Source organism: Anopheles moucheti, chromosome 2, assembly GCF_943734755.1.
Source record: "Anopheles moucheti chromosome 2, idAnoMoucSN_F20_07, whole genome shotgun sequence".
Classification (NCBI taxonomy): domain Eukaryota; kingdom Metazoa; phylum Arthropoda; class Insecta; order Diptera; family Culicidae; genus Anopheles; species Anopheles moucheti.
In genome coordinates, this window is record NC_069140.1 from 6,700,640 (window position 1) to 6,718,976 (window position 18,337).

Genomic DNA, 18,337 nt, shown 5'->3' on the forward strand with positions numbered 1-18,337 from the left:
GTCCTACCTTCTAATTAAAAGGCTCCTGGTATTAGTTTTTCCCGAATTGCCTTTAGCGTGATGCCGCTCTTAAAAGCATCAGATGAGTTAGGTTTTTGTTCCTTTCGATCTTGACCTTCTACCGGACCGGCCAGGAAGCTGGATGGAAGGCAACAAAGGCAGGTCCCGAACGCGGAAACACGTACGGCCCGATATCATCCGGTAGCACGTTCGATTTAAATCCAAATCGAAATCGAAAGGGAACGCTCGATCGTCTGGAAAGTGTGTGAATGTGTCTGCTACGAAAGTGGCCAACGGGTCCAACGAAACGCGGAAGGTGCCAACAAGAAGGGAAGGTGCCAAAACGAGCATGATCGTTTGTGTGTGTGTGTATGTGGATGAATGTACGGATGGAGTCAGACGCTATCGCCTTCCTCGGTTTGTCTAAGCACCGCCAAGTGTATGTGATCGGCGGGACTCTAGCCTCACAACCGGTGCGGCAACTATAATTTGACTGTTCCGACCGCGGAAGCGTAACTCTCGTTTTCTAACGAACGCGGTCGCAATACAGGAAGACCGGTTGGCCGGTTGGTTGGTTGGCTGGCTCGCTGACTGGCTGGGTGGATTTCTCACTCATTCACTCTTACCATCCGACGCCGGACGAGATCGAAAGTTTTGCAGACCGCGAGCCCAACCGCCCATGGAACTCTCACCCAAAACCGGTGCCCAAACGCCCGTCGCTCCAAACCATCCCGCACCACGATCGTGGCTTCATTTCCATTTACCAAGCGCTAGATTGACCGATTTTTTCGGTCGCCTTCGAGCCACTGGTTGATGGTGGTGGGCACGAGGGTGGTGGCGGAAGGAAGGTGTAAGCATAAAACTGTGTCAAAAACGAGACGCGCCTGTGAGCCCGCCAGTGAGCGACGGCGTACAAGTGTGCTAGAGTGCGTAGGTTTTTGGATAAAGTATGCCCAAGCATGGCATGGCGAAGGTGGAAAGGAGATGGAAGTACTGTTTTATGTTTTGCTCAAAATACTGGTTTTCGCTACTTAGTAATCTGTCTTGCGATGGAGCGAGGGACAGCCTATGAGGGTGGAAAGGAAAGGGGAAATTTAAATCGCGATACATTGAATCAGACTTAGTGGCATCTTTCTAGCTATGGCGCTAAACTAAGTGTGGTAAAAGAAAAAGCTTTGCTTAATACATCCCTTATACTTTTTTTGTCCCACATAAACATAAATTGAATTGTTAATTTGAGCAACGCGATGGTTTTTGTAATTAAATATTAATATTCGATAGTAATACTAATTTCCTGTCATGTTTTGGCACATGGAAAATGTGTTATGCTGGTGTTTAATTTGTTGAATTCAATGATTTTTTTTGAAAAGAATCATTCTTTTGCGTGGAGTCACTCAAATCAGGAGTCAACTCTCAAACCATTCAAGAATCTCCACAAGCTCATTACTATTTGGAATCGAAATTCATCTAGTTCCAAGAAGAACGAAAAATGAGTGTTTTCAATAGGTATACTCATAATAAAATTCGGTAAACATACAAATAATTTTTATAAATAAAATAGTAATTCACATATGAAAGCAAGCGAAGAAATTGTTTGAATACATTGAAATAATCCTAATTTTAATTAAATTCATGGTTTTGATTAATGCAAACTGTAATCGTTTATGAATGTAAGAGAAATTATTATAGCATGTCAATAGTACAACAAAAAATGCGATTCCAGAAATTTCAAATGCTTTTCTTCGACTTGTGCACCGTACTTTCAAAACACTTTTCACCCAACCTGCAGCCGGCGGATGCATTCGCCGTGCAACCTTTGCCTCGTTAAATCGACCGTGCAGGCAAGCCACAAAACCACACAAACCAAGCCGAACCGAGCCCGTCGTACCGGGGAATCCGGTTGCCGTTGCGGTGCGATGCGTACAATTTCAGAGAAAGGTTCACTGCATTAGCATTAGAAGTCCGCGCACACGTATGCTCGCGCAGGCTCGTGCCCCAGGCGGTGATCCCGCGCCGGTTTAACGTAACGGAAGCGACGCTCCGGGTCCCTTTCGGTCGAGTAGCATCGCCGTGTCTTTCTATCGGCTCGTGCGTTATATCGCGCCAACAGCAGCGCGCACAAGTAATCGCGCCAGCGCGTTAGAAATTTCCCTTTCACATAAATCCTACTATCCAAGCGGCGTTCGTAACGATCGGTCTCCATGTTGGGGCAGAAGGTTGAATGTAGTTTTTCCTTTCATCGCACCCAATCGGACGGGGGAAAAGGAAGGAGGACAGTTTTTCCGTTGCAGAACGTGTCCACTATCGGCAGAAACGGGTTTTTCTCCATTCGTGCACTCGCCCTCTCTCGCCTCTCTCGCCCTTTTTGCGCCCTGCGGTATGGTCCCGCACGACCTGTCTACGTTATCAAACGGAGAACCCACTCTCCCCGGTATCCAGCCAGCCCGAATGCTCCAGCCGCAACATAATCGATTTGGAGAGCCGGGCACGCGACTGTTGCGCCGATCAATCGATCGATCGAGAGAAAGCCCTGCTCCTCCGCACCACAGCCGCATGGGAAGGACAGCGTATTTGGACAAACGGCGGGAAAACTTGGCGCACCGTTTTCACTATCATTCATCCATAGCGAGCGACGTCAATTACGGCCATTCATTGATGCCCGCCGGAATGGGCGGTCTGTTCCCGGGAGGAATTTGCCCGGGAAAATCACATCCAGCTGTGATTGACATTATTGCGGGGAGGCGAAGGGAGGCGAAGCTTTCTCAGCCATTTTCTTCCTCCCCAGGCAAACGATCGATCGATTGATTGGTGAGTCATTAAATTCTTTTGCCGGTGGAAAACTGGCGTGTCTTTAAGGCCAATCGGTGCGGCTTGGAATCGCGCACAAAAAACGCACAGGTTTTCCGCATTTCTGCCCATAAACGATCGTCCGGTTAGCTACAGCGGTGGGTGAATATGTTGCAGTTACATCACGCGTTGCGCCTGCAAGCATTTGAAACGAATGGACAGGAGAGAAAAAAAGGGCCGTGTCTGTAAAGGAACGAAGGTTGCAGATAGTCAGCAAAACGCTTCGGGAGGAATTTAACGCAGCTGCCTGTAGGCAACGTTGTAAAACAATTCCTAAACAAGATTTATCATCCCTTCTTCTTGCAAGGGAACGCAACGAAGGAATTCGCGCGCAAAATGAATAGTTGCACAACAAAACAAACCACCAACAACCATAGAACATTGGCAAAACAACGCTCTAATAGGCGTGGAACGGGCAACATCATGAAAAGCAAAGCGGGAACACATGCCCGCCCTGGCCCAGGGTGCTTGTGAGAAGTTCTTCGAGAAGACGTTCGAGGCCAGCACAGAACAGAACAGCAGCGAGAAGGTCGATCTTGAATGGGATCCACCCGAAAGAGGGGGGGTATTCCTTGTTTCGCGCCCCCGGCTGGGCGTCTTGTGTTGTGCTGCATGGCAAAGACAATTGTTCCTTATTACTATCATCATCGTCATCATTATGCTTCATTACCCGAGACCCCGTGGTGGTGGTGGTTTTCTTTGCTGGGCGAGTGTGATTTTCTCGGGCAGTGTTTCCTTCTCAACGCGACGCTTCCTTTGGCGCGCCTTCTTGGGCGCGCTGACCTTCAGCAGATGGCAGCAGCAAATTTGTCTTTTGTACATTGCCTGTTCTTTCATTCGCGTCTTGCAGCAGCATAACAACAACTTATTTATGCCGGTAGCACTTTCCTCCGTGAAGAATCTCAATCCCCCCCACCCACAAAACAAACAAAACCAAAAGTGTCCGACCACTTGCGGGCTAAACAAAACCAGGGCACAAAGTTCAGTCCGGCCTGGTTGACGAGTTGTTTGTAATGAATTGACAAAACTGGGAAAGCTGTTGCACCCGTAAGCAAAATCACCCCCCCGGGTCCCGGAGAGCGGAAGTAACTTTTGGGCGGAACTTTAGATTTCGGCCGTAGGAAGTGAATTCTGAACGATACACGCTTTTTTTTTGTTGCTCGAAGTTTGTCCAAAAAATGAGCACAATTAAACTGCTCGCGTTGGCAGTATGTGACGTAAACGTTCATTTGAGACGCTTTTGAAGTAATGAAAATGGGCAAACACAGCAATCGGGCCGATCGATTGAGCGGTACGAAGAATACACTATTTACTACAATGACCAATGCTGATTCAAGTTTTTCTTTCGTGCGAGCGATCAAATTACACGCAAAGGAAAATGGGACTTGCTGGTCTGTTTTTTTCACCTGCTTATCGTCGGTGCTTAAACTGCAACCGTGCGCAAAACAAAAAACCAAGCCGAAACATTGCTCCAACTTTGCAAACGTCCTTCTTAAAAGTCAGGGCTGGAATTTCTTTACGAACGCAAAGCCACTGAGCTGGTGCATGAAAATCCGGGACCTTGGTCACGAAACGCAATGGCAATGTGCTAGCTCATCACGCTTATCGCCACACACCGCTGTCATGGGTGATCGAATCGACTCTGTCTACCGGTGTTGGGCATGAAAGGAGTGCATTTTGGAACCAGATAGATAACACACCACCGAACAAAGAGCCAGTGTCCGGTATCACAACAAATCGATCGTCATCGTTCTTTTTGCCATTGCGTTGACGTAACGATCAAACAATTTCGCTTGACAAAAAGTAGCAAATGCTACAGTATGGCTCACCGAAATATGGACGAAAAGGGCGAAAGGAGTGCATTTAAATTAGTGTAGAAGAGAATAACCAGTGAGGTACTACAACACCACTGGCCGTGGGTTAGAAAACTTCCAACTTGACTGTTCAATAATATTATTTCTCCTTTAAAAGCTTTCCAATTAAAAGCTTCAATCGTTTATGTCACGGCACATTCAATCGCCAGCAATGGGTTTGTTGACCAATTTTTCATGCAACCCTGGTCCGAGCCGTGGTTGACCGTGAGTACATTACAAAACTCGCCAGTGACTCGTCAGCACGCACACCACCTTGTGTTGTTGCAGAAGTTGTTGATATTGAATCTAAAATTCTAATTGCATCCAGTCGCTCGAACGGTAATCATAACTGCAGGTGAAACGGGATGACGCTGATGTTGATGATGATGATGATGATGGGCGGGGTGGTGGTGGTCGTGGTAAAAAAGCAGGTGAAGGTCCGTGTCCAAAAACCGGTCCGGTAGCGAGGTGGAGAGAGCTACGGTTTGACTAAGATTTTGCAAACGAAAGTTGGTGGCGAAGTAGAATTCTACAACATGTTTGTTGGTCGCGAATGAAACGAAACGTTGGGAATTATTTTTTCGCTGGCAAATATTGGGCGATGTACAATTTTTAATGTTGAGTTGCAGTTTGAGATACCTTTTTTTGCCTTTTTCTCGAATTTATATTTAATATATCACTTAATTATCAATGTAACTAAGTTTATGCCATTTTTTGTGATCATGTTTAATCATTGTTTTTTATCAAAAGATGGTAGAAAGATCGTTTATATATTTTGATTTAAAGTTTTGAAGAATATGCCTTGACGTAATGGGTTGATGAAAGTCATCAATTCTATAATTAATTGAAGTCTTGAATATAAACGTGCGTTTCTAGGACAGAAATTGTAAAGTATCCAAACGTGACGCAGAAAGGCAGAAATAGTTGATGATGTAACTGTGCAACCACTTATTGGTGTTAATGATGGAACCTGATCTCTTCTCGTCACCAGCAAATCGAACCTCATCGAAAGATCTGTTCTATTCCGAGGTAAAAGTTAAACCGTCTCAAGGAAGGAGCGCCAGAACTACAAATAGAGGACGAGGCGCCACCATCGCCGCGTGTTCTTAAAAACCGCTGCAAGAACCCGCTTCCAGCACTGTGGATAATGCTGCAACTCGCCGATATGGCAGCAAGATGACACTGTTTGCTTTGCTTTCCTGCGTGATCCTCGGGACCCACCTTTCGCACGGGACGGAAACGGAAAATGGAAAGGACGTTCCCGCTTCGAGCCACACTTCCCAGGGCCACGGCGTTTAATTAACGGCGAGGGCAATTTAATCGCCCCATCAGCTAAGTGCTTGCAGCGTGTCTGTGGGGCTCCGGTCGGGATCTGTTCGGTCCGGTGCGCGCTGGACACTGATCCTGGCAGGAAAAGCGCACGAAATGAAGTTGCGGCTTCGGTAATAAGCGGTGTGTGGCAGGAAAGCGATGCGGAAAAAAGGGTAATAAACACCGTCATTGGGAGGAATGTCGCAATGGGGCCAGCCAGGCAAGCGGGGAGCGGGCTAGAACTGTGTGCATTCCCCAATCATCCCGTCAGTGGCAGTCAATTGATGATAATAGTAGCTCTGATTAAGCAGACGGTGACGCTGGCTGGTGGTGACGCGGTGGACAAGAAATAACGATTCTAACGTGCTGTTCGTGGACAATCGTTCTGTTAATTATCGGGAAACTTAACCAGAATGTGGAGAAAAAATAGAAACTGCGGGGCCCTGTCTAGACAATCGGTCACTGCACTGAGCGCCGGGCGTTTGAATAGCTCCACAAGAACTCAACTTTGCTCAGTGGAGATCAAATGTGCCACCGTCGAAGCGTGTGCTTGAGCAACTAATGTTCCACGCACGAATCTGACTGATCATTTACAGCACCGCCTATCAAGTTCAGCCCGTTACCCAAGAAGCGTGCCAAGATCAATTTTTCTAGCCCAGTCATAAGACCCCACCCCAGCCAAACCGTGACTCAGCGTAACCATTTCGATTAATTAGAAAAACCATGTCAGCATGTTAACGCTTAACAGTGACACTGAAAGTTCACCCATCTCTGCGCCGCCGAAGAACGGCCCCCGGGAGGATCGGTGGCTGCCCGTCACCAAATGGTTTGACAGTGGCCATTGGGATCAATGAATCCGACATAAACCCACTTTTCAATTGGGGTCCCGCCATCAGCTGCCCCAGTTGTCTCAATTGATCGTCCGGACGGGTGGACAATTTTCTTACATCTTCACGCGTTCGAAGATGCACGGGGTGTGTGTGTGTGTTGTGGGTTTTGCGATTGTGTATAACACCGTGATTTATCTCAATCACGAAATGCAACCCGCAAACTATCTCCCAGAGCTGGTGGGGACCGGTCAAGAAATGAGGATAGTTTGTATGCAATATAGCAACATGTCACACGACCATCTCGGGCTGACATACTTTCACTTTCCTTTGACCGGTGGATCCCAGCGCCCATGGGAAGCGGTGCCAGCAGCCATCTCGTTGTTGTTGAAGATGAAATTGAATAGCAGGCCCACCGCCGGAGACCCGCTTGGGAACTGGGCCGGGAGAATTTCTTCAGCAATTGGTGCGGTTCCTGCGAAAAGTAAAAAAAAAAAGGTGGGGTATCGTTTCGGGACCCATTGACTTAATGCAATCGCTGTAAATTGATGTCAAGAACTCTGGTGCACAATTGTACCGGGACTCGGACGTGGTGGACATCGACCTAGTCGAGATTTTTTTTATCTTTTCCATTCTTATCCCGGCAAGAAGGCTGGAGATGCGAGAGACACATAATCAAAACACGGAAGTAACGTTCAATTACTCTCCGTTGCTGTCCGTTCGATGACATCTTCAAGACCTCATGGTGGGGAAATCTTCCCTCTGGTAGTACGTGTGTAACAGATGGCAACAGAAAAAACAGTGCCTAAAGTATCTGTTCTCGTTCTCGGACACTCCTTGATAAAGGGCTTCCGTGTTGGATTAATTGGGTAGATACACTCCAGCGTGCGATGCCTGATTGGAATGGATCAATGGTGTTAATTGATGTCAATTTTCCTACAGGACGATGCGGTTCTTCGGCTGGTAGGGTTGAGTTCCACACAGAAGAACCCATCCGAACGATCCCGGTTTATTAGATTTGATTGCTATCAATTAGCTTCCTAAAGGGGTTTGAAGATTTTGCTGATTTCTTATCATATCTGAGGGTGTGTGTCAATAGTCTTTCTCAGTAGATAAGATGCTTTACATTTTCGTTTTCGGTTGTTGTATGACTCATGAAGTTTCTCACATAGATACATCTTGTAACATCTAGTTGAAAAGCTGATGATACACACTACTACAAAGGCATTGGGGATCTTTGATCTTTGATGTGAATAAAGTAGAAAACGTCCAAAATACTAATGCCTCCCTATGTCCCTCACATAACTAGTGCCACAAGTAACCGTCAGGAACATCGTATATCTGAAGTTGAACCTCGTCTTAAGCTTTGAGATTGACTCTGTCAACACATCTATTACAACTGATGAAGTCGTCACATCAAAGCAAGTTTATGAAAAATTTCTTTAAACATGTCTAAATAGCCAGATAGACAGAGAACTCTACTAGATGTGAAGTCATTGTGAGGATTGGCATCCTGTGGGCTGATCATGTCAGGAGAATGGCACCGAGTGACCAAGTTCGTAAAGAAAGGCTTCAAAGACCTCTATATCTTGATAGCTTACCAGAAGTGATAAACGATTGACGGACGATGGCACACGATTGTAAACAGTTCTGGACATTCCGATTTTGCATAAATTCTTGCATAATCTTGCAATACCCGGGAACTAAATACTAAACATTAATATAACTGAGTGTTTTTGAGTTAATAACTAACTACTTTAAAAGTTCGTTTAGTATTTGTATTAGCTCAGATTGTAATGAAGTACTTTTATTGCTATTTACATAAAAACTGAATTGCGTTTGAGCGCCCTGAATCATAAGGTTTCCTCCGCATCGTAAATAATCTTTGTCGCAGCGGGTCATTCACCTTGTTTTGATTGTGAAATCATCTCCGTGTATTCCCGAACCCGTCCAGAAAACACTTTATTTGGCAAAGAATACAAACCACTCCACGCGGCACCCTACTTGGGATTTCCGTGCGGGACTGCTTTTCTTAAGGCATGGAGGCAACCCACCCGGGTCCGGTCGATCGGCAGAAGATGTTTGTTCTGTCCGTTCCAATGCATCCGGTACGTGGTACGGTACTCCACCCGCTACCAAAACCTTCCCAAAATTCTGGCACTCATCCTTCCTTGTCCAATTGGCGTTTTTTGTTTTCTCATTTCTCACCATCGAATGACGCAAAAGGGTCATTTGCCTTAGCGATTCGGTTGCGATCGCGAAGCTCGGTGTTTCGGCCGGTTTGCTTTGCGAACGGTCCGTGCGTCCGTTCTTCGCGTTTCGGGAACACCGAAAACAACCGAGGCGTATCATCAAAACATCAAATCGCCTACCCGCGATGGGAGCATCGATGCTCATCACCAACCATCAGAGACTGATTGTTTGTCCTGGGGTGGCGCGCGTTCGCGTGTTGGGGTGGCTCCTCACCACCCCCTCCAGGGCACAGCCGAAAAATTCACCAAAACAACAACCACAAATTAGTACCGGGAGATTGGTAAAGAGGAAACCCGCAACAAACAACAACAACATTCCGCACAAACGTTGACGACGTGACGAGGTGGCCGGGGTGGCCTCCACCAGTCCCCCGGGGCCAGAACTTTTTTTTTCTCGGATCCGCACAGAATGTTAAGTGTGCGTGGCTTGCGTGGTTCGCAAACGGGGCTCTGGAGTTTTGTTTTGTTTTTGTGTGGCTGTTTCGTTTCGTTTTCGGAACCGGGTGCCGTTTATTCACCTGCACTGACCTACGCCACACGCCACGGTTTGAAGCATGCCGCCATTAACACTCTCCCTCCATTGTTCATCCCCCCCCCCCCCCCCTCCACCGGGTGGGGAAATTATCCCACCGACGTCCACGGTATCTGCTGGCCGGTTAAAACAGTCCGCACCTAAATGGCGCGTGGTTGGTTCTATTGCCCTCTTCCCAAACTCCTCTTGCGAGGGGCGCGAGGGGAAACCCGGCGATACAAATCCCAAATAGAGAATGGCGGGAAGAAAGAGAGAAAAGTGTGGGCCAATGAACTTTAAAGTTCTTTGACTTTGTGCGGTTGTGCCATAATGGTCAGCGAACCCATTCGATGCCGCGAACGTCTTCTGCGCTGCGATCCGATCGCCGGACGTCACGCGGGGGGAAGCGTCTTCGGATCATCCCTATGGCCTATGCCGTCTAATTCCCGGATTCGTCCGCATGTCCGCGTTAGGTTTTCGGGTGCACCTGGATGCCGCCCCCATTTTCCCACCCCCCCGGGCCCTCCCTCGTACACGCTAAAAGAAGGAATCAGGTTCTCGGTTCGGTTCCGTTGTGGATGGCCAGCACCATAAACATGCCTGGACCATTCATAACGGGAGAACTGCAAAACAGTTTTTGTGTAGAACCATCAATCATAGATCCGTTTCTGTGTGTGTGTGTGTGATGGTTGTTGTTTTTTTCCTTGTGTTGTTTTATTGCAAAACAGGAAATGTTTTCCTGTTGGCGAATTCGCATTTCGCAAAAACCTTCGCCCCTCGCACGCAATCGGGTGCGCTGCGAAATTGCGGTCCATTTCCGGTCGCGGGTTTTGGGAGTTTGTATTTTAAATTAATCTCTTTTCGGTCGTATTCTTCGCCTGCATTGTTCTCTTTCGTTATTTGTGTCCCCTTAAGGTATTATTGTGGGAGCGAGTACCACAATTTGCAGCACGTAAAACTTACACCGGTTGTCCCGGTGTGAACCGGTTTAATTTTTGTTGATCGTTTTGTGTGTGCAACAAAAACAGCTGTTTACAATCGAAAGCAGAGCTATTCCTACCCACTTCGTGCGCGTGAGTAATCAAACCGATTGCGGCAAAGATTTGGTGTCGTACGTTGACCTCGCGATCAACAGAACCGCTCGCGATCTTGTGCACATGGATGTGGTTTCAAATTGCATAGATTGTAGCATAAAGTGTACAAGAAATGGGGGATAAAAAGGAAAGATTCCCTTACCTCACACACACACACGCTGGGCATGCAAATGGGTTCTATTTTTAGCTAGGAAGAGGACTAAAAAAGTGGGCAAATGATTGGCAGACTCAAGCCCCGGGAGGCATCCTCCAAGCTGGCCCAGGCTAGCAGCAGGAGCAGAATGCTAGAAATGAAATAATGTACGGGAGCTCTTAAGCAGATCACCGCCAGTCTAAATCACGCCGTCGACTAACCTCGAAGCCCAGTTAAGCAGTGACAACCCGGTCCACGAATTCCTCCGGTGGGTGGGATTTGCTCCCGTCCCTTTTCCTTTCCCCCATCCCCATCCTTCTCACCCGCTACGCTGTGGACAAACTCTTCGAAAAGGGGTTGGAAGATGAAGATGATGATGGGCCAGCCGCGGTGCAAAATATGTATGCAGCAGACGACGCGTACGCGATCGTCGAGGATCGGGTTCGGTTCGGCCAAGAATGACTGATAGAACCGAAAGCCTGCAGCTCCACAAAGCAAACCATTAAACAAAAAAAACTATCACCTGAAACCGTTGGCAAGAACAAGGCGGTGAGGGGGGGGGGGGGGGGGGGGGGGAGGGTGTCCATTGCATCACAATCACAGCAACAGTGCTGCCAGTGACCATCGCCTACTGCCTGGGAAGATTCTTGCCATCCCCTGCCAAGCTGTCCCGCTTTTTTTTGTAACGCTCTTTTTTTACATTTCGCTTCCCTCTTGCTAGTGCAGCACATGCTTCATGCCGTCCACCTTGAGATTCCACACACACACACACACACACGCTCCTGGGATGTCGAGGGGACGAGGAGTAGTGATGGTGAAGAGTGTTTTTTTTTATTTTAGTTATTTATTTTTATTTACTTTTTCGCCTGTTTCCGCGCCACGTCGCTCCGGGCGGGTCGAGATCGTAAAGCAATGGTTGCATAACATTCGCGTTCCGTTTCTTTTCTTGCGGGATGCGCCCGCGTTCTGGAGGCTTACCCCTTTTGCCCTCCCCCCCTCGGCACGGGCGTGTGGTGTGGCAGGAATGTGGCCCGAGCATGGAAAGTTCATTCCTCCCCTAGTGCCGATGGTACGCTGCAAAAGGTTCTACGCGATGCGGAGGTGATGTTATTGGAGCAGGAAGGGCTTCTGTGCGATATATTTCGCCATATGGCTGTTGCATTGGATTTATGACACATGGACATTTAAAGACATTTTAGAGCAAACCCGAAGAATATTGTTTTGTTATAAAACTGCTATATTGAATTTTAAAATAGTATAGAAATAAACAGAGGAAAGAGTAATACAATGAAACGAAGAATAGAGTATAAAAATATATAAGGAAGATAAGCCTGCTCTTCCGGGTTTGAATTGATGGTCAAAACATTCGCTGATTAAGCTCAGAATCTTAATTTCTAATCGGAAAAGACATCAGACACCCTCGGCCAGCAATGCCATGACCTCAACAGCAGCCCAGAAACCGATCGCTTAGAACACGTTAGGCGAACACAAGAACCACCAGATATCGCCAAAAATTTTGCCGAATCGTCCACACCTTGGGGATAACGCCGCACAATGCCGGAAAGTCGATCACCGGACCGAAGGTAGCGAATCCTTCGCGGCGGGACCCCCATTTCGGAACACAATTTCGAAGGCGAACCTCGCACTTGATCTTGATGTTTTTGCGTCCCACGGTGAACGATGGGCTAGGTGGCTCACCTTCACCGTGTGTGGGCACCGACGAGCGGATGGAGAATTTGCATGGCATCTCGCGTGAGGATGATGATGAGCCACCGTTCGACGCGCGTACCACCGGATCAGTGTCGCACCGGGTGAATTTGATCGGTCACAGCTCGCACCATAAATCACACCCCCTTTACCGGGTTTCATGGGGTGAGGGGTAAGGGGGGGAGAGGGTGAAGCAATGGAGGAAAACGACGACGGGCACAATAAACACAGACACGGTAACGATCGATGGCTAAATCGATCGATTTCCGGATGCGACTTCCCTCACGGCAAACCAGTCGTCCCAACGAGCAACGACAGCGCCGTCATCAGCGGACTCACGCATCTTGTATATGCGCGCGCGCGTCCATGCCGAATGCGTAATCCTTTCGAGGCATCTTTCACGCGCGATCGACCCGCTGCTCGTGTGCCGCATTATGTAATGGCTTCGCCAACGGATGGATGCAACATTGCAAATGCATTCTTTGCCATCTCAGATGTGTCCGCTGCGTCGTATTTCCTCTTTTGCCTTTAGCTGCCTTCGCAGTGCAGTGTGTGATTCCCACTCCCCCCCGGAGGTCCGAGGTTTTGTTTGGAAGGGAAAATAAACGATCGACTACTCAAATCGAAGCTTATCGGTGTCTGTAAAGATGGCACTGTTGAGCGGCCCTTTTGTAGCCTCTGTCTACAATGCGTTCCTGTGCATGCACGTGGAAGAAGCCGCAAGTCATGAAGGTCAATAGGAAGTGCGCACGAATATCGCCGTAATCGTCCTCCAGCGCCTCCGGAACTGTTCCGGTACCGGTTGTTCCCGGTCCCGACGGTACCGTCCGGGCTCTAACATCTTGGAAATTGGAAATCTCGCCGTTTGTCCGTTTGGGTCAGGCAAATATGTACCGCAGACAAGCAGCAGAAGATTTACAGTTTTCCAGAACCACTGCTACAAGGTGAAAGATGGTTCTATTGACAGTTCTGAGGAAATGGTGCTCTTATTGGAATACGTGCAACCGTATTCCGTTACAACTCGCGATCATCATTCTTGAAGGATTGTCAATGTCTTGAAGGTGCCCAAAAACCTTGAGGTACCAATTCCATTAGAATTCTATTGTAACCAATTCTATAACAATTACAGAATTGATATGTTCTACTCATAGTGACAAGAAATCAATAAGTAAATAATACCGAAGGTTCTACAGGTTAAAACTCCTAACAAAACATCACTTTCTGCTGAGCTGAGCCTGAGATGGCTAACGATTGTAGTGATATGAAATGAGCAGGAAGTCCAGGGCATTTGGAGTGTTATCATACTGGTGATCTTGTTGAAGTTCACAAAAGAGAATTGACAATTAAAGATTATAAGAGATTGGATCTCTTTTTCATTTCTCGATCAGCCAAATCAAGCACATCTTGGTTTTAAAGAACAGGGCGAGCTCCTCAGAATTAGCTCCCAATTACAGATTGGAGAACTAAGCAATAAAGTTGTATAAAACATTGTAAATTATCAGAAAAAAAACAACTTTATAAATGGTTCTCAGCACGATACACAAAATTAAATGAAAAATAATTGCTTTCGATCAGAATAAGTTATAGAACACAGGTGATTAAATCTCCTTAAAGAACATCTAGAAAAAGGAATCGAAAACTAAGAGAGAGGCATAAAAATTACCCAATTTATTAGCCTCCAACGGTCAAACCTAACGGTATTAGCATAGCGGCCCGTAATATGGAACTCCCGCTCGAAAAACGTTCTAGAGCAACCGCATCAGAGTGTTGAAAAATAAAATCATGGCCAAGTGTGGGCTGTGGGCAGCATCGAGCTTTGCCGCAGCAAACAATCAACGGATCGATTAATTGCGTCCACTTGTCCGTCCGCACGCGCCTATTTTCGGCAAAGCGAACCGCTCGCCACTGTCGCCATTGATGAAGTCGAATTAAATCGACAACGACAGTGAACGATTTTTCGGGAACGCAGTCGAGATTCGATCCAAAGTCAGCGGCAGGTCATCGCCGTCCGGTGTCGGCTCCCGGTCGATGGTTAAGAAATTGATGCGAGAGAAGAACAAAACACACGCACACGAAACAAAACAAAACCACTGTTAAGTAACGAAACCAGCACCGTACAGCATCGCGCTGCAACATACGGCGCAATTTATGAGGCGTGATCATGAACTTCACCTCCACGCGGATCGGGCCGGAGCGGGCAAAAAAGAACCATCTCTCGGTCAGTTACTACGGTGCGCCTCCGATCGAATACCACAAATATGCTATCACCGTCTCCGCACCACCACTACCACCACCGTCGTCGCAGCATAACAACAGCGATGGGTGGTTGGCGGACGCGCTGGACGCCGCTCGTGGCATCGAGAGTAAAAGCACGTACAACTGGCCGCCATCGCCGTGCTGATTGGTGACAAAGCGTGAAAAACGGCGGCCAGCTGGGAAACACATAACAGCGGCATCGGTGGAGACTACGTTTTGTTTTGTTTTTTTTTTTCGGGACGAACCGGGTTCATTAACCCTTCAGCCGAATGATTCGGCGATGGGAACAAGCGCCAAGCGTGGACGGGTTGTGTGCGTGTGGGAATGGGGCGCGTGGGTCTTATCTAGGGGTGTCGTGATGTTGCCGGTTCAGTGCAAGCTTTTTAGTTGGTCCGACATGGCGATAGCACGCGGGGCAGACATAACTGGCAATAAATAAGACATTTTGACGTGCTTCAAAAATGTTTATGCAGCTAGTGCCATCCCAAAACCCGCTAATCATCCCCAATTAGCGGTGAGGGGTTTGTTTGAAACAAGATACAAATCTCTGGAACTGCTGTCCGTTCGGCAGAATGCGAAGAGAACGGGAAAGGGAATACTAAAAGGAAGTAGTAATAATATTCGTTCTTAATGAGCTGAGCTTCCCAGCTTCACTCACAGATGGCGCTGTTGTAGGCACTGCGCAAGGTGATTATGAAGTTGGTGAAAGTAAGAAATTTCTTCCTTAAAAATACGTTCCACCTTATAAATTTTCTGCTACAAAAAGTAGTATGATGGATCAATGGACTTTTCACGTTCGCAAAATCGCGCATGCTGGTGCCATTGACCTGCATACGGTGCGGCAGAATTCTCAGAAGTTCGGATGAAATCATTTTCGCATTTTTGGCCGCACTTGGGCAAAGCGGTGCCACCCTTATCTGTGCCAGTGACACAAGTTTGTTTGCCGACCCCGGAGGTGGAAACGCAAAACAAACACGTTCCGTTTGAGTAAAGCGTACAAGAAATCGTTTGTGTAAAAACAGTAAGAGTATCAGGGAACAGCGCATCGAAAACAAAAAAAAAAGTATGGCCGAACAATCTCAATCATGCAACGATCGCAATGGAACAGCACGAACCGCACACGAAGGTGGGCATGTTTGGGTTTGCAATTTTTGGGGAAAGATGAAGTGTTCGTATCGTGGAAAGATTTCGCTACTTGAACGACCAAATGGCGGCACTGAGTAGACGGTCTCCTGTATTTGTTTATCAATATAATCATGTGCCACAAGTGGTGGCCGTCCGGTTACCAGGTAGAGGGCATTGGGGTGGGAAGCGTGTAGCAGTGAGAATTGAAAAAATCAATCGAAAGAACCACCCTTGGGGGCGGAAAGGTGCGTATGTTGACTCGCACTGTACGATTTGTTTGGAAGTTAGTTTCCGCAAATAGCATTTGTGTGCGAAGAAAGTGGAGAGTAAAATTTGTTATTTTGCCAAATTTCACCCAAAATTTGTACGATGAGTCGTGCACACTTTGTGACGTGTGGTGGATGACTCGTAAAAAAACAGGAACTTTTGTTAGTCATTTCCCGGGGGAGTTTTTTTACCCAAGCGACACTTTACACCAAGCTATGATTAAAGAGGCTTAAGCTACTAAACTAAGGTAGATTAGTTCTTTCTTGACATTTATTTCGTCCCTTATTCCGGGAGGACCTTGGAAGTATTGGTTTTGAGGAGGGTTTGAGCATTAGATGATGTCTATGTTTAAGTCCAATCATTATTAATCTGAAATCACGAATTGATCTACCAATAAATGAAGATCTTCCTCAATTTTGAAAAATGCCCAACAAAGAGGGTCTTGCAGCCTAATACTACTCTAAAGAAGCATAAAAGATGATCCATGTCTTGAAATCCGATTACAAAGGCACACAGGCATTCAATAATACGAATTATTGAATTTAAGTCTAGACATCTCTCAAAAGAACACGTGATCTTCTGAGATGCCAAGGGACCAAAACCCCAAGGGATATTCAGGAGTTTATCTGCCCATCTGTCCCAAATAAAGGACTACGTATCAAACGGATAAGTAGGTGCTCGTGAAGACCTCAAGTATTTCTTTTGCAAAATAGACCAGAATCTTTATAGCCTTCAAAGATAACTTCAATGGTGTGTGGACTTTCTTGTCAAGTGCGTCTGTCAGGCTCTTATCATCAATATAGCAGAAACAAATGAAATAGATGTGTGGACATAAAAGTAAGTCATTTTTAAATATGTTTCCCATAGTGCAATAGAAGCTGTCTGTGTGCTGTATTGCAAACTTTAATAGTGCAAACAGCTGGTACGGGCATTTTTGCAAACTGTTGCAAACTTTAAATTGGCCACCAGCTGTCAACGGATCGCAACCTAGCACCTAGCAGACAGCATCACTTCCCTCGGCCGGTCCCAAACGAGCGTGTAGTCTTTCAACACCGTACGCAACCGTGGCCCAAAATGGGTCTGCCTGCATGCTGCACACTGCCCACCTTGGGAACGCACCAAACCCAACCGCCCAATCCACCAACCGCCTCCCGCCGTTCCCCTTGGCTTGATGCGGCACGCGGAAGGTCCGGACACCGTAGCGAAATCGCACATACTTACCCAAGAACCGAACGGTAACTGCAGACCACTGAATAGACCGGCGTCGATACGGCTACGCCAAACCAAATCCAAAATGCTCGACCACGAGTCAGTCCAACGTCACAACAACGATCGGAGCACACGGCTGTGATGCAACAGCAGCCGAACCGACGGAACAGAGGCTGGCGCACCAGACGCAACTTAGACCGAACAGCTGAACCAGCGTGCACACGTTAAGCTGTCATAAAACTGCATCATACACGCGTTGCACTCGCGCACAAAAAGAACACCAACACGACACGCACACACGCGAGAAGGGCCGCCCGTGAAGGCTACCTTCAAAACCGAACGAGCCCACCTGGTTCCCACGATGCAGCGGCCAGCAGGATGGAGGCGATGGAGGGAAACCAAGGGGACAAAGGGAGCGGGAAGGGGAAATTGTACTATAACCCTCCGGGTGGTAACCTACACGCACCGTCGTTAACGCAGCGGAAGCGTTTGATTGCGAATTTGGTTGCTTCGACGATCCGCACCACAACGATCACTGATAAACAGATCGATCCCGAACGCGTGTTTGTGTTTGGTGGTGGCGGAGATTCTTCCCAAAATAAACCGAAAGGGAAGTTAGACACACTTTCCTGGCCACAGGCCGTGTAAGGTAGGGCGTGTTGCAAATTTCAAGGGCACCGTTGCGACTGATGCCACTGATGCCGCGGAAGGATCACTGTCGATGGAATCCCACTCAAAGGAACGCGAAATGAGCCCCGCTTATCAACGCGACATTGATCTTCGGCGCACAGTGAGCACTGGTGCTCGATTACTATTTGCCCCCCATTTTGATTTCTGCTGCGCACCAGGCGCTCAGGTTTACTTGGCGAAGCGTTTTCCGCGCACAGTCCGTGCGAAACGGTCGGAATCGATCAAAACCCTGAACGCCACTCAACGATCGTACGG